This window comes from Manis pentadactyla, chromosome X, assembly GCF_030020395.1.
Source record: "Manis pentadactyla isolate mManPen7 chromosome X, mManPen7.hap1, whole genome shotgun sequence".
NCBI classification, from domain to species: Eukaryota; Metazoa; Chordata; class Mammalia; order Pholidota; family Manidae; genus Manis; species Manis pentadactyla.
Genome location: NC_080038.1, coordinates 31,260,328 through 31,275,093, shown reverse-complemented (window position 1 = coordinate 31,275,093; position 14,766 = coordinate 31,260,328). Strand labels below are relative to the sequence as shown.

Below are 14,766 nucleotides of genomic sequence, written 5' to 3'. Positions count from 1 at the left end.
TACAAGATGCTTTTCCTGAGTGGTAAATTTGGCCATATTTTAATGTGGCTGGGAATGGCTGCAATCTCCTGAGGAGTTCATCAGAATATTTAGCATTTTGTTGTAAAAAAAAAAAAGTGAGAGAGACCTTTAAATTACTAATCTAGTGGCTTTATATTGCTAAATATTTTCTGAATGTAACAGTCCAGGTATCAAGACCGTGGCTATAAAGCTTTGTTTTTTATTATCCATAAATTTAAAAGTTACAAAATTCTTATTTTGGAGCCACATGGGATTTAAAAGATATCCTTAAAAGTAAATTGTGTTAATCATTTTATTTTTAGATTATCATGCCATAAAATTGACTTTTTGTTGTACAGTTCTACGAATTTTCGCACACGTGTAGATTTGTGTAATTATCATCACAGTCAGGACCAGAAACAGTCCTATTACCGCAGAAAACTCCAGGCAGCCATTTGGAGTCAAACGGTGCTCCACCCAAACCCCTGGCAACCACTGATCTGCTCTCCATTCCTATAGCTTTGCCTTTTACTGACTTGCGTATGTTATATGGAAACATAGGTATATATTTTATGACTTTGAATTGTGTATTTATTATATAAAAGCGTGCACAGTGTATGATTACATGTGGTATATATTGCCCGATGATATATATGCACACAAAAACCATATAATATATAACCCTCTCGGGACTGGCTTCTTCCACTCCGCCCTTACCCAAGTTGTTATACACCTCGGTAGTTCTCCCACTTATTGCTGAGTAGTAAACTTGTTGTATGTACTGCACTTCCGTCTATTCATTCTCCTGCTGGTAGACATTTGAGTTGTTTACAGGTTTTGTTGCTATAACAAATGAAGCTGCTGCGGTAGACGGACTAACACAGTGACTCCTAATGATTCTCAGCCTTGTATAAATGCCCAGGCCTTTAGCATGGGAGCAACTTGGGAATATGACCAGATACCCAATCTGTGATTGGGTTATCTTACGTGGCATGGTTTACTCTAAGAAAAGGAGATTATTCCTGGTGCATATATCAGTCTACTCAGGCTGCCTTAACAGAATATCACTGATTGGGTGACTTAACAGAAATTTCTTTTTTCACGGTTCTGGAAGGTGGAAATCTAAGATCAGTGTGCCACAGGGCTGGTTTCTATTGAGGTGTCTCTTACTGGCAGATGATGGCCTTCTCACTGTGTGCTCACAGGGTCTTTTCCTCAGAGCACACACTCTTCTGGCATTCCTTCCTCTCTTTATAAGGACATCCATCAATCCTTTTGGATTAACACTCCACCCTTATGAATCATTTAACCTTAATTACCTCCTTAAAGGTCCTGTCTTCAAATATAGTCACATTGGGGGTTAGGGCCTCAACGCAGGAGTTTGGTGGGCATAATGAAGTTCATAACAGTGGGTATAATTTAATCAGCTGAACCCTTGCAAGGGATAGGGCTTTTCCTGGTAAGAGGTTTAAAGAGTGAGAGGAATTTGACGTAAGGGAGGTTGTTCATTGGTGGCTCTGAAGATGGAGGGGACATACAAGCAAGGAATGTAGGCAGCTCCTATGAGCTGACGTGGCCTCCAGCTGACAGCCAGCAAGGAAACAGGGTCCCAATCCTAAACTGCAAGGAACTGAATTTCACCACAACCTCGTAAGCTTAGACGATGACCCTGAACTCTGGGTAAGAACACAGCCTGACTGACGTCTTGATTTTAGCTTTGTGTGACCCTGAGCAGAGAACCCAGCCATGCTTTGCATGGACTTAATACCTATAGACTGTAAGCTAACAAATGGATGTGATTTTAAGCTGCTAAGTCTGTGATGACTTGTTATGCAGAAATCGGAAACTGATACATGTTTTGGTACCTGGAAATGTCCTTTGTGTCATGCTTTTGCCAGTAACGCATTGCCTTGGTTACTACAGCTTTATATGGTCATCATAAAAATGGCTAATGTGAGTCCTTCAACTTTGTTATTTCTTTTCAGAAGTTTTTTGGCTATTCCAGTAATTTTGTCTTCTCATGTAAGTTTCAGAATCAGTTTGTAGATTCTTTTTTCACAAAAGAAACATACTGAGGTTTTTATTGGGATTGCATTAAGATCTTTAGATCACATTATGAAGAATTGACATTTTCACCATATTGAGTCTTCCAGTCCATGAGCCAGATTGGAATTATTTGTATCTCTAATTACTTGTGTCTTCTTTGGTTTCTCTTATCAGTGTTTTCCAGTTTTCACGTAGAGATCATGCACATGTTTTGTTAGATTTATACCCAAGCATTTTATTTTTTGGTGCTGTTATGAAAAGTACAGATTTCTTAATTGAAAATTAAAATTGTTCATTGCTGGGATATAGGGAAGCAATTAACTATTGTACATTGACCTTGTTTCTGAAACTTTGCTATATTTGCTTATAGTCCCAGGAATTGTTTTGTTTTGTTTTTCGTGTTTTCCATATCATGGCATCTACAAATAGAAATATTTTTATTTCTTTCTTTCCAAACTATGTATGTTTTTATTTCTTTTTCTTGCCATATTGAATGAGTTAGGATTTACAGAACAGTGTTGAATAGAAGTAGTTTTATTTTTTAATCCATAAACTCCAAATTAAACCAACCACATTCTTGAAAAGTCCCTTCCTCCTGATTAGCAAATAGTCCTTGTCCCTTTTTTTCACATATCAAGTGCTTACATATGAGTTGGTCTGTTTCTATATTCTCTAGTCTATCTTATTTGGTGTATTTTCTATTCGAGCACCAACTCCACACATTAAGGATTATCGTAGCTTTATAATAAACGTCAGTATCTAGTCTGGCAACTTCTGTACCTTGTTTTTCTCTGGGAGAGTCTTGACTCTCCTTACCACTTCTCTCCTCCACACAAATTTCAGAACCAGCTTTTCGTATTTCACAAAAACACTTTTTGAATTTCAACTGGGATTCCGTGGACTCTATAAAACAATTTGGGCAGAATTGATATATTGACAATATTGAGTTTTTCATTCATGAAAATGTATATCTCTCCATTTGTTGGTTTTAAATTTCTTACCTTAAGGCTTTATTCTAGAGGCAAGGACCAGTAATACAGTGTTGGATAGCCATGTATACAGCACCCTCACCTCCAATGGAAGCGTTTCAAAATGGCACTTTTTAACAGAATAAAAAGTTTCCTTTCTACAACTAGGTTAACAAGAATTCTTTTCCTTTCTTAAAAATTTCACTGTGGAAAGAATACTTAACATGAGCTCCACCCCTTAACAACATTTTAAGTGTATGATATTTTTTCATTTTTTAAAAAATTCTGCACATAAGTTAATTTTTATCAAATGCTCTTTCATTAAAATAATGATTAGAATTTCCTATGTTAAATAATGCAATAAATTACATTAGCTTACTTCCAGTGGTAAATTAACTTGTTCCAAGTGAATCATTCTTTTTATATATTGAAGATTCCATGTATTACTATCATGTCTAGGATTTTTGCATCTATGTTCATGAGTGAGATTGACCTATACGTTGGCCTTCTTGTGCTCTTCTCCTGAGGTTTCTGGTAGCATGAAACTGAGCTGGGAAGTGCTCCTTTTCCCTGTTCTCCGGAAAAGTGTGTGTGAGATTAGAATAATTGGTTTTGAACATGAAGCCATTTTTTGCTCATCTTCAGGTTCCTTGCAGTTCTGAGGGTACATACAGCAGAGTCATGTTTAACCCTAGTTTTCTCTTACCCTTCCGGGATGGCTGGCCCTTATCATATGCCAGATTTATGAGGGGAAGATTCCTTTCAGCCTCAAGTTCCTGGTAGGCCTGCGTTTTGCCCTTTGTTTGCTAAATCAAGATTTTGAAAACTTAAAGTCAAATTCAATAAATGCCTTCAGGGCAAAATTTGCTTCCAGGCTCAGATTAATTATCTGGTTGCAGTCTTCGCTTAAATTCTGCTTGATTATTCATTCCTGTTTTATCAGCTCAGCAATATTTTTCAGAAAGTGACTTTTTATATTTCATCTGGCAGTTTTGGTTGTTTTTGGCAAGAGCCTCAGTCTTGGCCAACACCTGGCCAGCTCTGATACCAAAATAGAAGTCAGATTTGCACTTAGATTTCCATAAACTCTGGGCAGTTTTTCCTTACTAGAAAAGGAGTTCGTTTTGGATAAAGAGGAATTTCAGTTCGCTTCAGTCCCTCTTACATGCCAGCCACCATGTTAGAATGTGGATGATACATTTATGAGTAAGACCTTCAGAAATTTCCATTCTAACAAATCTAACAAACATTAAGGACTAACAAGAAATTCTTATATGTATATTGCTCTTTTAAGACTTTTTTTTTTAGAGCAGTTTTGTTAAGGGTCAAGTTTGTTCTCGTTTCTTGTCCCTGATGAAACAAAGAATTGAAAGGCAGAGACACAATAAGGAAGCAGAGTGAAAGCTTTATTTGAACTCACTCCAAGGGAGAAGTGGGCCAGAGTCAAGAGACAAAGACCCCAGTCTTTTAAGGGAGGGTCTATTTGTCCTGTCCTAGCTGGGAGGTGCCTCTTTGATCGACAGGGTGAGGTCATTTGATCGACAGTTCGTTTTACACCCGTTCCTCCCAGTGCACGTGTTTTTCCCAAAATGCGCAGAGAAAAGCCCAAGGGGTGGAGGGGGGAACAAAACCATTTTATTATAATAAGGTTATGGTGAGGGGTGGTTTGGACGGTTCTTAGTTTTGTTGGATTATGTCTGTGTTGTGATCGGGTTGGGACCTGTTCGGCCTGGTCCTGATGGGCAAAGAAGTTACCTCCCTGCAAAGCCTTTGTTGTCTTCATATGGGACCCGGACCTGGGCGGTTTTTCTCCCTTGAACCTTACCTTCCCCTTCCCTAGCTGCTCATGTCTTTCTACCTAACAGTTTTAGGTTTATAGTAAAATTGAAAGGAAGGTACCCTGTACAGAATATCCTTGCCAGCATCTGCTGTTGTCAGTGTTCTGGATTTTGGCTTTCTAATAGGTGTGTAGTGGTATCTCATTGCTCTAGTTTGCATTTCCCTGATGACATATGATACGGAGCATGTTTTCATATTTTCTTTGCTATCTGTGTATCTTCTTTGGTGAGATATCTATTAAGGTCTTTGGCGCGTTTTTTTTAAAGGTTGTTTGTTTTCTTCCTGTTGTGCTTCAAGAGTTCTTTGTAATTTAATCAGATATATTTTTTGCAAATACTTTCTCCCAGCCTGTGGCTTCCTGAGTCTCTTGATTTTGCCTTTCACAGAGCAGAAGTTTTTAATTTCAATGAAATCTACCTTACCAATTTCTTATGTTTGTATTTAGACCTCATGTGTATTTCCATTTCTTCATTTCATTCTTCACAATTTATTTGCTGTAGGTAATTCCAGTGTATCCCCTACTCTTGGGTGCGAGAGTCAGACTCAGATCCTCATTTCTGATTCAAAGTGATTAGCCTGAATTTTGCTTTTACCACAGAAATAAACAGAGGGGTGCTTTATAACCAGAGAGTACAGGAAGATATGAGGAGAGTATCCACAGCAACGCTGTGCAGAACTGTCAGGAGTGTGATAGTGTTCAGACCAGTTTGAAGCTTGGGTAATGAAGGGTTCGGAGGTGTGAATGTTTCAGGGTGAACTCCTCCCTGGTGAAACATATTATGAACACTGGCTTGTAGGAAGAAAGAGAGGTGTCAGACTGACTGTAATGTACCTCTCAAGCTCCAGAACTGCAGGGGAAGTCCACAGAGGTGGGATTTGGGGAAAAGCCAAAAAGCACCCCTTTGTAAAAAGGGTCTTTCTGTACTGTATAAAGAAAGAATTTAAAATATAAGCTTGTGTGGAACTGAGCTGAGTCCCTACAGGTTGGTAAATTCCTACTGACAATTGGGAGAGGGCAAATTCCTTTAAAGTTTCTCAAATTTTGTATCTTCAAACAGGCCAGATTTTACAGTTTCCTACTGCTAAAATAAACTAGTCTCTATTGACTTGCAATAATCAGTCTTTTATGAGTTTTGAAGGCAGTGGGATGTTTATCTTTCCATTTCCTTCAGTTTGTGATTGAACACATCCAAGTAATATAAATATTAGTCTATAAAGATCTATCAACATATCATATATTTTTGGCAGCTGTTTATACAAAAAAATTTCAAAAACTGATTATATATTCTTTTTTTTTTGTAGATAATTATTTTTTATTGAAGGGTAGTTGACACACAGTATTACATTACATTAGTTTCAGGTGTACAACACAGTGATTCAACATTTATATACATGATAATTCTAGGTACCAGCTATCACCATACCAAGTTGTTAGAATATTTTGACTATATTCCTTATGCCATACATTACATCCCGGTTACTTATTTATTTTACAATTGGAAGTGTGTACTTTTGTTGTTGTTGTTGTTGTTGTTGTTGTTGTTGTGAGGGCATCTCTCATATTTATTGATCAAATGGTTGTTATCAACAATAAAATTCTGTATAGGGGAGTCAATGCTCAATGCACAATCATTAATCCACCCCAAGCCTAATATTCGTCAGTCTCCAATCTTCTGGAGCATAACAAACAAGTTCTTACATGGAGAACAAATTCTTACATAGTGAATAAGTTACATGGTGAACAGTACAAGGGCAGTCATCACAGAAACTTTCGGTTTTGCTCATACATTATGAACTATAAACAGTCAGTTCAAATATGAATACTCATTTGATTTTTATACTTGATTTAAGAGAGAAATGTGGTATCCACATAGTTATATATTCTTATGGGGTATTTTCTAGCTTTGAGCAAATAGAAGCTTATATCTGTAAAGTTTAAAAGGATTTTCTTGTCTACCAACTTTATATTCAGCAAGGGTTGGAAGCACAAACCCACATATATCCATTTTCTCAAGCTTGCTAAAGTCAATACGATAGTATTTTTAAATGGGGACTCATTTTGAAAGTCTTGCTTACATTTGAGGAAATAAAAATCTAAAGTCAGGGTTCTGTTAACCAGAAATGTTAAGTGAGGTAAGTAAGCCAATTTGACGTCTGGAAACTTGAGGAACTAGTTATTCCTTGGTACTGAAGAAAGGAGACGTGATCCTCAACCCAGCTTTGGGCTTCGGAACTTCCTGGGTGTAGGTAAATTGACCTCAGAATGGGTCAACTGACCTTCAGAATGGAGGTTCCAGTACTGTAGATCTGAGAACTGAGCAGCTGAGAAGGGGTGAGGGGACATTTCCCTTTCTGTCCCTCCTGAAATGGCACATATTTTTCCATAAGCAAAAAAATAAATGTAAAGTGAGACTGATGAAAGCCCGCTTCCTGAGTTTTTACCGTGTATTAGGCACATTGTCTACATTAGTTGTAACCTTTGCCACAAGCAGGAAAAATAGACGCCATTATTACTCCCATTTTATAGATAAACAATCCGAGTCACATGTTGTCCAAAGTTACATAATCAGTAATGGTAAAACTAGAACCTGATATCATTTATTTCTGACTCCAAATCTTGAATTATTTCTACCACAGTGACAATGCTGTGGTCAAAGAAAATGTGCTATGTCGACACGTATTTAAACCTGCGTATGAGTCACACAAGTAACCCTGCTTCGTATGGTTTTGCATGAACTGTATTTCCAGTGCTGCTTCTTTCTCTGATATCTATGCATTCCAGTCCTGAACATTTTATCTTATTTTTGACAATAAATATTGAAAGTCTTAGGTCCTACTTGACGTCCTTTGTCTAAGTCCTTTACTTCTTGCTCTCTTCTGAATAGGCACAGTTAGAAATAAATGCCTTAACATGCTAATGTTGAGAATAAAGTATTGGACTGAAACTTCTCACTGTAGTCATTTTATAAACAAGTATAAATAACATCATTTGATCTTTGTTGCACAGAAGGAGGAGAAATGGAAAAGTAGTCAGGAGAAAAAGAAGATAGAAAGGTGATGCAAACAATGTCAAGAGAAAATATAATGACTTCCCTTTTGGACCCCAATGCTCACACATGGCTGGATGGGATTTGGACATTTCCGGTGACATGAGATTACTGCTTATTTGGAAATTCTCGTGGGTGTAATTTTAACTGATGTGGAGAGATTTCTGGACTAGCAGTTCTAAACAGGCTTGATTAAACAAAAGAATGGCCTTGATTCAGTGTGATAATGTATGTAACAATCCAGTAGAGACCCAATGAACAAATATTCCTATTTCTTTCTCTCCTTCTTTATTTTTAAAGATTATTTTCTCTAGAAGCTCTGGTCTCACACAGAAAGCACTTTTTGGGATATTCCATACAATTGTCTCCATACCCTGATTCTGCCTCCTCATAACTATACAATACAGTGGGAGACACTTAAATTCTCTCAGCCTCATCTAACTCATCTGAAAAATGGGTTGTTATGAGGCTCTCACATGACACTATATATTTAGGGAAAAATGCATACTAAAATGTCTCTGATTGCATTACAGTTATTCAGTGGTACACCTGTTAGTAGGGAAAAAGATTTCCAAGGAACTAATTTACATTGTCTCATTTATTTAGGTCTCTATGAGATTACAGGTAAGAGTCAGGATCCTGTGAGAGACCTGCAGCCAGCCAGGACTCCCCAGCTAAGCCCCTCTCAAATTCCTGACCCACAGACACTGTGAGAGAACAAACGCTTGTTACTTTAAGTCACTCTATTTTGAGGTAGTTTTTTTATACAGCAATGTATAACTAATATGAATGTCTTAAAGGACGTGAGGGACATTTCTGAATGTAATTTACTACAGTTCATGTAAATGGTAAAGTTATCAGTGAAAGAAAGAAAGGCCTAGATACTCGATAAAGGGATGTAGGCATGAGGAATGGGATGATAATTTGAGAACATAAGCGAGACTATATTCAAGGATGTAGGTTAACCCCTCTCGCTTTTGCTTGTGTGTTTTATTTCAATAGCATTTCAAAGTAAGGGTGCTCTCGTGACTAACGGGAGTATCTTTTGACAGAAGATGCAGTTGATGCTGCATGAATGATATTTTTGATGGTCAAAAGGAAGAGTCAGAGCTCAGTAGTCAAAGGGCCAGGAAACCCGCCTGCTGCCAAAACTGGGCTTATTTACTAGACTGCAGCAAAGGAGAGCAGACCCCACATGGAACCTTGGAGCATCCAGGAATGCAGATTTAAGAGGAAGTGTTTATAAGTATGGGTTTGTGCTTGATTTTCCCAAGGGAGATTATGGAATCCTGTCTTGGATTGCATCTTGTCAAGAAGGAGCAGTTTAGCAATTAGATTCTCAGTAATCTTCTTTCCCGAGAGATAACGCTGGCCTGGGGACAGCACTGATAGGAAAGCAAAAAATCACTCAGAAAGAGGCATAATTAGTCCTATTTCCAGCTGTGGTGTGTGGCCTCGTGTATAAACAGTGTTTATATGACCTTGTCCATGCCGCATTGGAAACACTCTTTTACCAGGACCTGATTTTCACTTTCTCAAAAGAATATTATGACACAACCATGAAGTGGAGAATTTTAAGAGCCAGCACAGGTCCACTGGGTTGGTGCATGTTTTTACGTGACTTTTGGTCGGTTAAGCAGGACAAGACCTTAGAAAGTGTCATTTTGTGGTTGGGGAGCCCAGAGTTTAGGAAAATGGTGATTAGCTCAGGATCACTCAGGCGGTTTGTGTCAGAGGCAGGATTAGAACCTAGATCTCAGACAGTTAGCCCAGGACCCTTCACGTGAGAGCAGTCCACCCTTGTACGCACAGTGACTAGAGCACGAGGGTCAGATGTGGAGTGTTTGCAGGTGACTTGTTACTGCTCAGAGTTAAAATACGGACGTGGTGCTCTATCACTGTTTCCACATTGTAAAAATTTCAAACATACCGTTGAAATAAAATTATCTCTTGACTTCTCTTCAGTCCCCTCTTACCTACCCTACCACCATATATGAGTTCATTCTTTGTGGATATAAATGTGCATCTGTTACGTAACATAGTAGCACACATTGTTTTGCAGTTTACTTCCCCCACCCCCAATTACTAACACATCTTAGAGACTGTTCCATATCAGTGTGCATAAAGTCTGGATAGCGTTATTTTATTATTATACAGAGTGAAGATGTCCTTGATCATACCCTATATATTTTCTATACCTCCAGACTTTATGTACACTCTATAAATAGACCTGCATTTTTATCTTATATTAAAAAATTTAAATAGCTAACTAACCACTTAATTAAAACACTTGCAAGTATTTTCATTAAAAAATTATCTTTAGTAGTAAAGGTATTGAGATACATAATCAGTGTGCTAGGTTTTGCTCGTAGTAATTTGTAGACTATTTGTCCCATGGGTCATGGGAAATACAAGAAAAAAATAGTTTGAATACTGCTTGTTTCAGTCTGTTTGGGCTGCTACAACAAAATACCACAAACTGGGTAGCTTATAAATAGCAGAAATTTATTTTTCACAGTTCTGAAGGCTGGGAAGTCCAAGGTAAAGGGGCCAGCACAGCTGGGTAGGACCTTCTTCCCAACTGCAGACTTCTGATTGTGTCCTTACATGGTGCAAGGGACCAGGGACCTCTGTGGGGTCTCTTCTGTAATGCACTAATCCCATTTCTAAGGGCTCCACCCTCATGGCCTAATTACCTCTCCAAAGCCCAACTCCTAATACCAGCCCATCAGGCATTAGGATCTCAACATGTGAATTAGAGGGAACACAGACATTCAGACCATAGAACAGCTGTATTTTATCTGTCTGTCTTGAAAGAACTTGTCTCTGCATTTCCAATTCCTGATCTTCAAGGTGCAGCTCACAAAATCCTGCTGATTATAAAGAACTATGATGATAAAATATCAAGTAGCAGATTGAGAAAGACACACAATACATGATATCCTAGTCTTGACCTCCAAAGGCTTAAATGCTCCAATATTGAACTCAGGACTAGTGAGGGATTTTCCATTTGTCTCTTGAGAGCTTGTTATATCATCGCTATGCTGTATTTGGATGAAGCAGTTCCTTAACCTAATCCAACTTACTATGGAATTGTTTTACAGCCCTCTAGGCTTATTTTATCTTATTTACATTCTTTTTCTGAACCTGGAAACAAGAGTACAGCCAGCCTGCAGAACCAAGTCTCTACCTTTGGAATCCAGCTTTTATGTCATTTTTCTTTGTTCACCCACATGCGTTTTGTTATTAATCCAAAATAGTTTGTCTTTCCATATGTGTCTCTCTTTCTTATAAGATATGGGTTTCATACAAAAAGATTCCTTATGCAATATGTGGAATTAATTCCACCATGGGATTTTAATACTTTCTTCTTCATTTGCTCCCATATTTGGCTCTGCATTATGCTTCATTATAAAGCAATCAAGCTTTAAAATGGATAAAATACAGAAGTAGATAGTGTAGCATTACTTCATTTAATTTAAGGTGTTTTAATGGCCCATTAAGCACATGCAATTCACAATGGCCATGATATATGTTAAGTAAAAAAAGTGAAATAGGAATGTTTTTGGTAAATAAAACAAGTGAACTTATAATCACAGCTACTGTTAATGTGTTTACTGTTCTATAAAATTATAACATGGGAACTGTCATTGGAAACCTCTATTAAGAACAGTAAATTAAGAGTATTAAATTAGTTTTTCGTGGTTACTGAGATTAAGATAAAGTCAAAAGCGCGTACTGCTCACATAGCTTTTTAACTAAGATGTCTACAATTATTGTGTGTCATAAAATGGCACGTTACATGCTTAGTTCCATTTCCCCATGCCACTGTACGTAAAAGAAGTTACCATCGTATTTGCTTTCACTAGGCAAACTCTATCCTCTGTCCAGCATTTTAAAATAGCATCTTCTAGAGCAGCAAACAGGTCACTGAATGTTAGTTTACAAAGGCTGTGCGTCCATTCGGAAGTTGTTTACCTTAACTGACCATCAATTGCTGATAAAATGACCAGTAAATAATTGGTTAGTACCAAACTATCTGACTGAGTTGAGACTGGTTTCTCCTGGAATTAAAATACATTCATTACATCAAAATGATAGACTGATGGACTGTAGACTAACATAGGATTATTAGTTCACTGAATTTTAGAGATAGATAAGACCTTAGGTCAAAGTTTCTCCATCTCAGCACTCTTGATATTTGGGGCCAGATAGTTTTTCGTAGGGGGCTGTCCAGGGCGTTGGTAGGTGGGTTGGCAGCATCCCTGGCTTCTCCCACTAGAACCACCAGCCGCACTCCTCCTCACGTGTCACAACCCAGAACATCTCCAGATTTCTCCCGAAATCGCCTCCTTGTAAGATCCTCTGCTTAGAGAATATCTGATCCAATACACCCGTTTGTCAAAGGACAAGAAAGCCAGGGAGGTAAAATTACTTGGCGAAGATCACTAAAAGAATTACCTGAACATTATTCTAATTGAATAATCATTTACCATTACTACTTTCGATTCCACATCCATAAGATATTTTACAAAGCTCACGTAATAAGCATATATTTACTCGATTTGGGGGTTACTACCTAGATTGAGAATTGAAGTAAACACTTCTCACAATGCAGGTGTAAGATGTGATGTTCTCCCAGATGAAACAAGGTTTCGAGATGCATGTGTTTTATTAAGGATTTGTTCCCAGGAGAGACTATTAAGGGGGTGAAGGAGGCAAGAAAAGGGGAAAAAGCCGAGGAAGTGTGTAATTTCAGGTGAAGTGTCAGACTCAGCCTAATCCTACAGGGAGCTCTGGAACATAAAGTACACCTCAAAAGTGTTTTGGCCTTGAGGCAAAGAAACTGTTCTGTCATTGGCTGACCACTCTGGCATTAGATGTAAAATTCCTGTGCACTTCCAGTTCTCTGTACTGGAAAGGAGGCCATGGATTGTCTGCAGATTTGGAAGGGATGGGAGGGATAGAAAATTACTAGAGGTTTTTCTGAGTGAGTGTGAGCAAACAGACTCTAATGCCAAAGGTAATCCTCTGGGGGTTAAATGCGTGACTCCTCAGCATAAAGCATGCAGAAGCTTGGAAAGGGACGCACAAAGCTGGCGGGAAGGTATCTGAGGGTATCTAGGCCAGGCACTAACAGTGTCTACTGCAGTGGTATTGTTGAAAAACCAGGGACTTTAGAGACAGAGAAGTATATATTCAAGTTCTGCCCTTGCCACTTACTGCATGACCTTGAACAAATTACTTGGATTTACAGACCCACAGTTTCTTTATCTTTAAACTTGAGGCAGTAACACCTAACCTATCTGATACGATATTGTGAGGGTTAAAATACATAATAAATCCAAGATGGAGACCACATAACAATATTGTTACTGTGCTTTTCAATTCATGACAAAGCATATCTTCCCATTTGTTTAGGTCTTTTAAAATTTCCTTCATTAAGGCTACAAAATATCTTTGTAAAGGTCACATGCATGTTGTTTTAGGTGCATTCCAAGGTACTTGACACCCTTAATCCTTTTGCAGATAGTCTTAATTTTATTTCAGCTTTTTTTCCTGATAGACAGAAATACAATTGATTTCATTATAAGGAAGCACTATCCAGAAAACCTTATTATTTCACAAACATTATTCACAATCATATCATTTATAAATAATGACAATTTTGTTCCATCCTGTACAGTTCCAACGTATTTTGTTTGTACTGTCTGCCTTTGTGTGGAGGTGAGGATCTGCAATACAATGTTGAATAGCCATGTAGAACATCATTGTCTCAAATGAAAATCTTCCAGTATCTCACCAATGACTGATAATCTTTAGCAGGTTAAAGATGGTCTTTCTTTTACTAGGCTGCATAGAGGATTTTTCCCCTTTAAAAAAACCTGCATGCATGTTCAGATTTATCAAATGCTGTTTTTCATTTGATTATATGAATTTTCTTTCATACAATAAAGGAAAAATTTACATTAACTGATTTTCTAATGATAACTTACTTTGCTGAAAGTGTATCATTCTTTTTACATACTGCGGATGAAGTGAACTATTATCATGTCTGGGATTTTTGCATCTGTGTTCGTGATGGAGATTGACCCATAAGTTAGCTTTCTCGTCCTTTTCTCCTCAGTTTCTGTGCCAGGGTCTGCTAACATGAAACTGAGATGGGAAGTGCTCCTTTGCCCTGTCCTCTGGGAAAGAGTAGAAGCTTTTGTTCTTGATCATCTGAGAGCACTCGAAGCCACTTTAGCTCATCATCCGGAGCAGTGCCCCCTTGTGGTTCCTGAGGGTAGGTACAGTACAGGCAGCCTTACCTCTGGTTCTTCCTTAGGACTGACAGATTTAGCAAATAAAACTATAAGGCACCTAGCTAAATTTGAATTATTTTAATTTTGCTAGTCTGCTAGTGCTACCATAACGAAGCGCCACCGACTGGATGGCTTAAACACAAACTTATTTTCTTACCATTTTAGAGGCTAGAAGTCCAAGATCTAGGTATTGGCAAGGGCTGGTTTCTTCTGAGGCCTCTCTCTTCGGCCTGTAGTTGGCCACCCTCTTCTCCCTGTGTCTTCACATGGTCTTCCCTCTGTGAATGGGTGTCCTAATCTCTTCTTCTTATAAGGACCCAGTTATACTAAATGAAGGCCCACTCCGATGATCTCATTTTAACTTGTCGCTTTAAAGACCTTACTTATCTCCAGATACAGTCACATTCTGAGGTACTGGGGCTTAGGATGTCAACATAGGAGTTTTGAGGAAACACAATTCAGCCCATAACATTTTCTATGCATATCCACATTGAAATAAAAAGAAAAAAAAATATTTCATGGGATATACTTATAATAAAGCATTACTTGTTATTTATCTGA

General features: G+C 38.0%; 1 protein-coding gene across 14 annotated transcripts in view; it reads left to right on the top strand.

The window, feature by feature from the left end:
- The window catches only part of LOC118934031 (zinc finger protein 772-like), an 86,068-nt gene that overhangs the window by 57,760 nt on the left and 13,542 nt on the right, over positions 1–14,766 (top strand). For 2 of the 14 annotated variants that reach the window (XR_008995102.1, XM_057495554.1), the window contains one exon: positions 7,861–7,907. The exons of 11 other annotated variants lie outside the window; for them this stretch is intronic. The gene's annotated coding sequence lies outside the window, so the exon portion shown is untranslated. Of the gene's footprint in view, positions 1–7,860; positions 7,908–13,986; positions 14,187–14,766 lie in introns of those variants that run through there. One more of the 14 variants, XM_057495560.1, reaches the window with a different exon arrangement.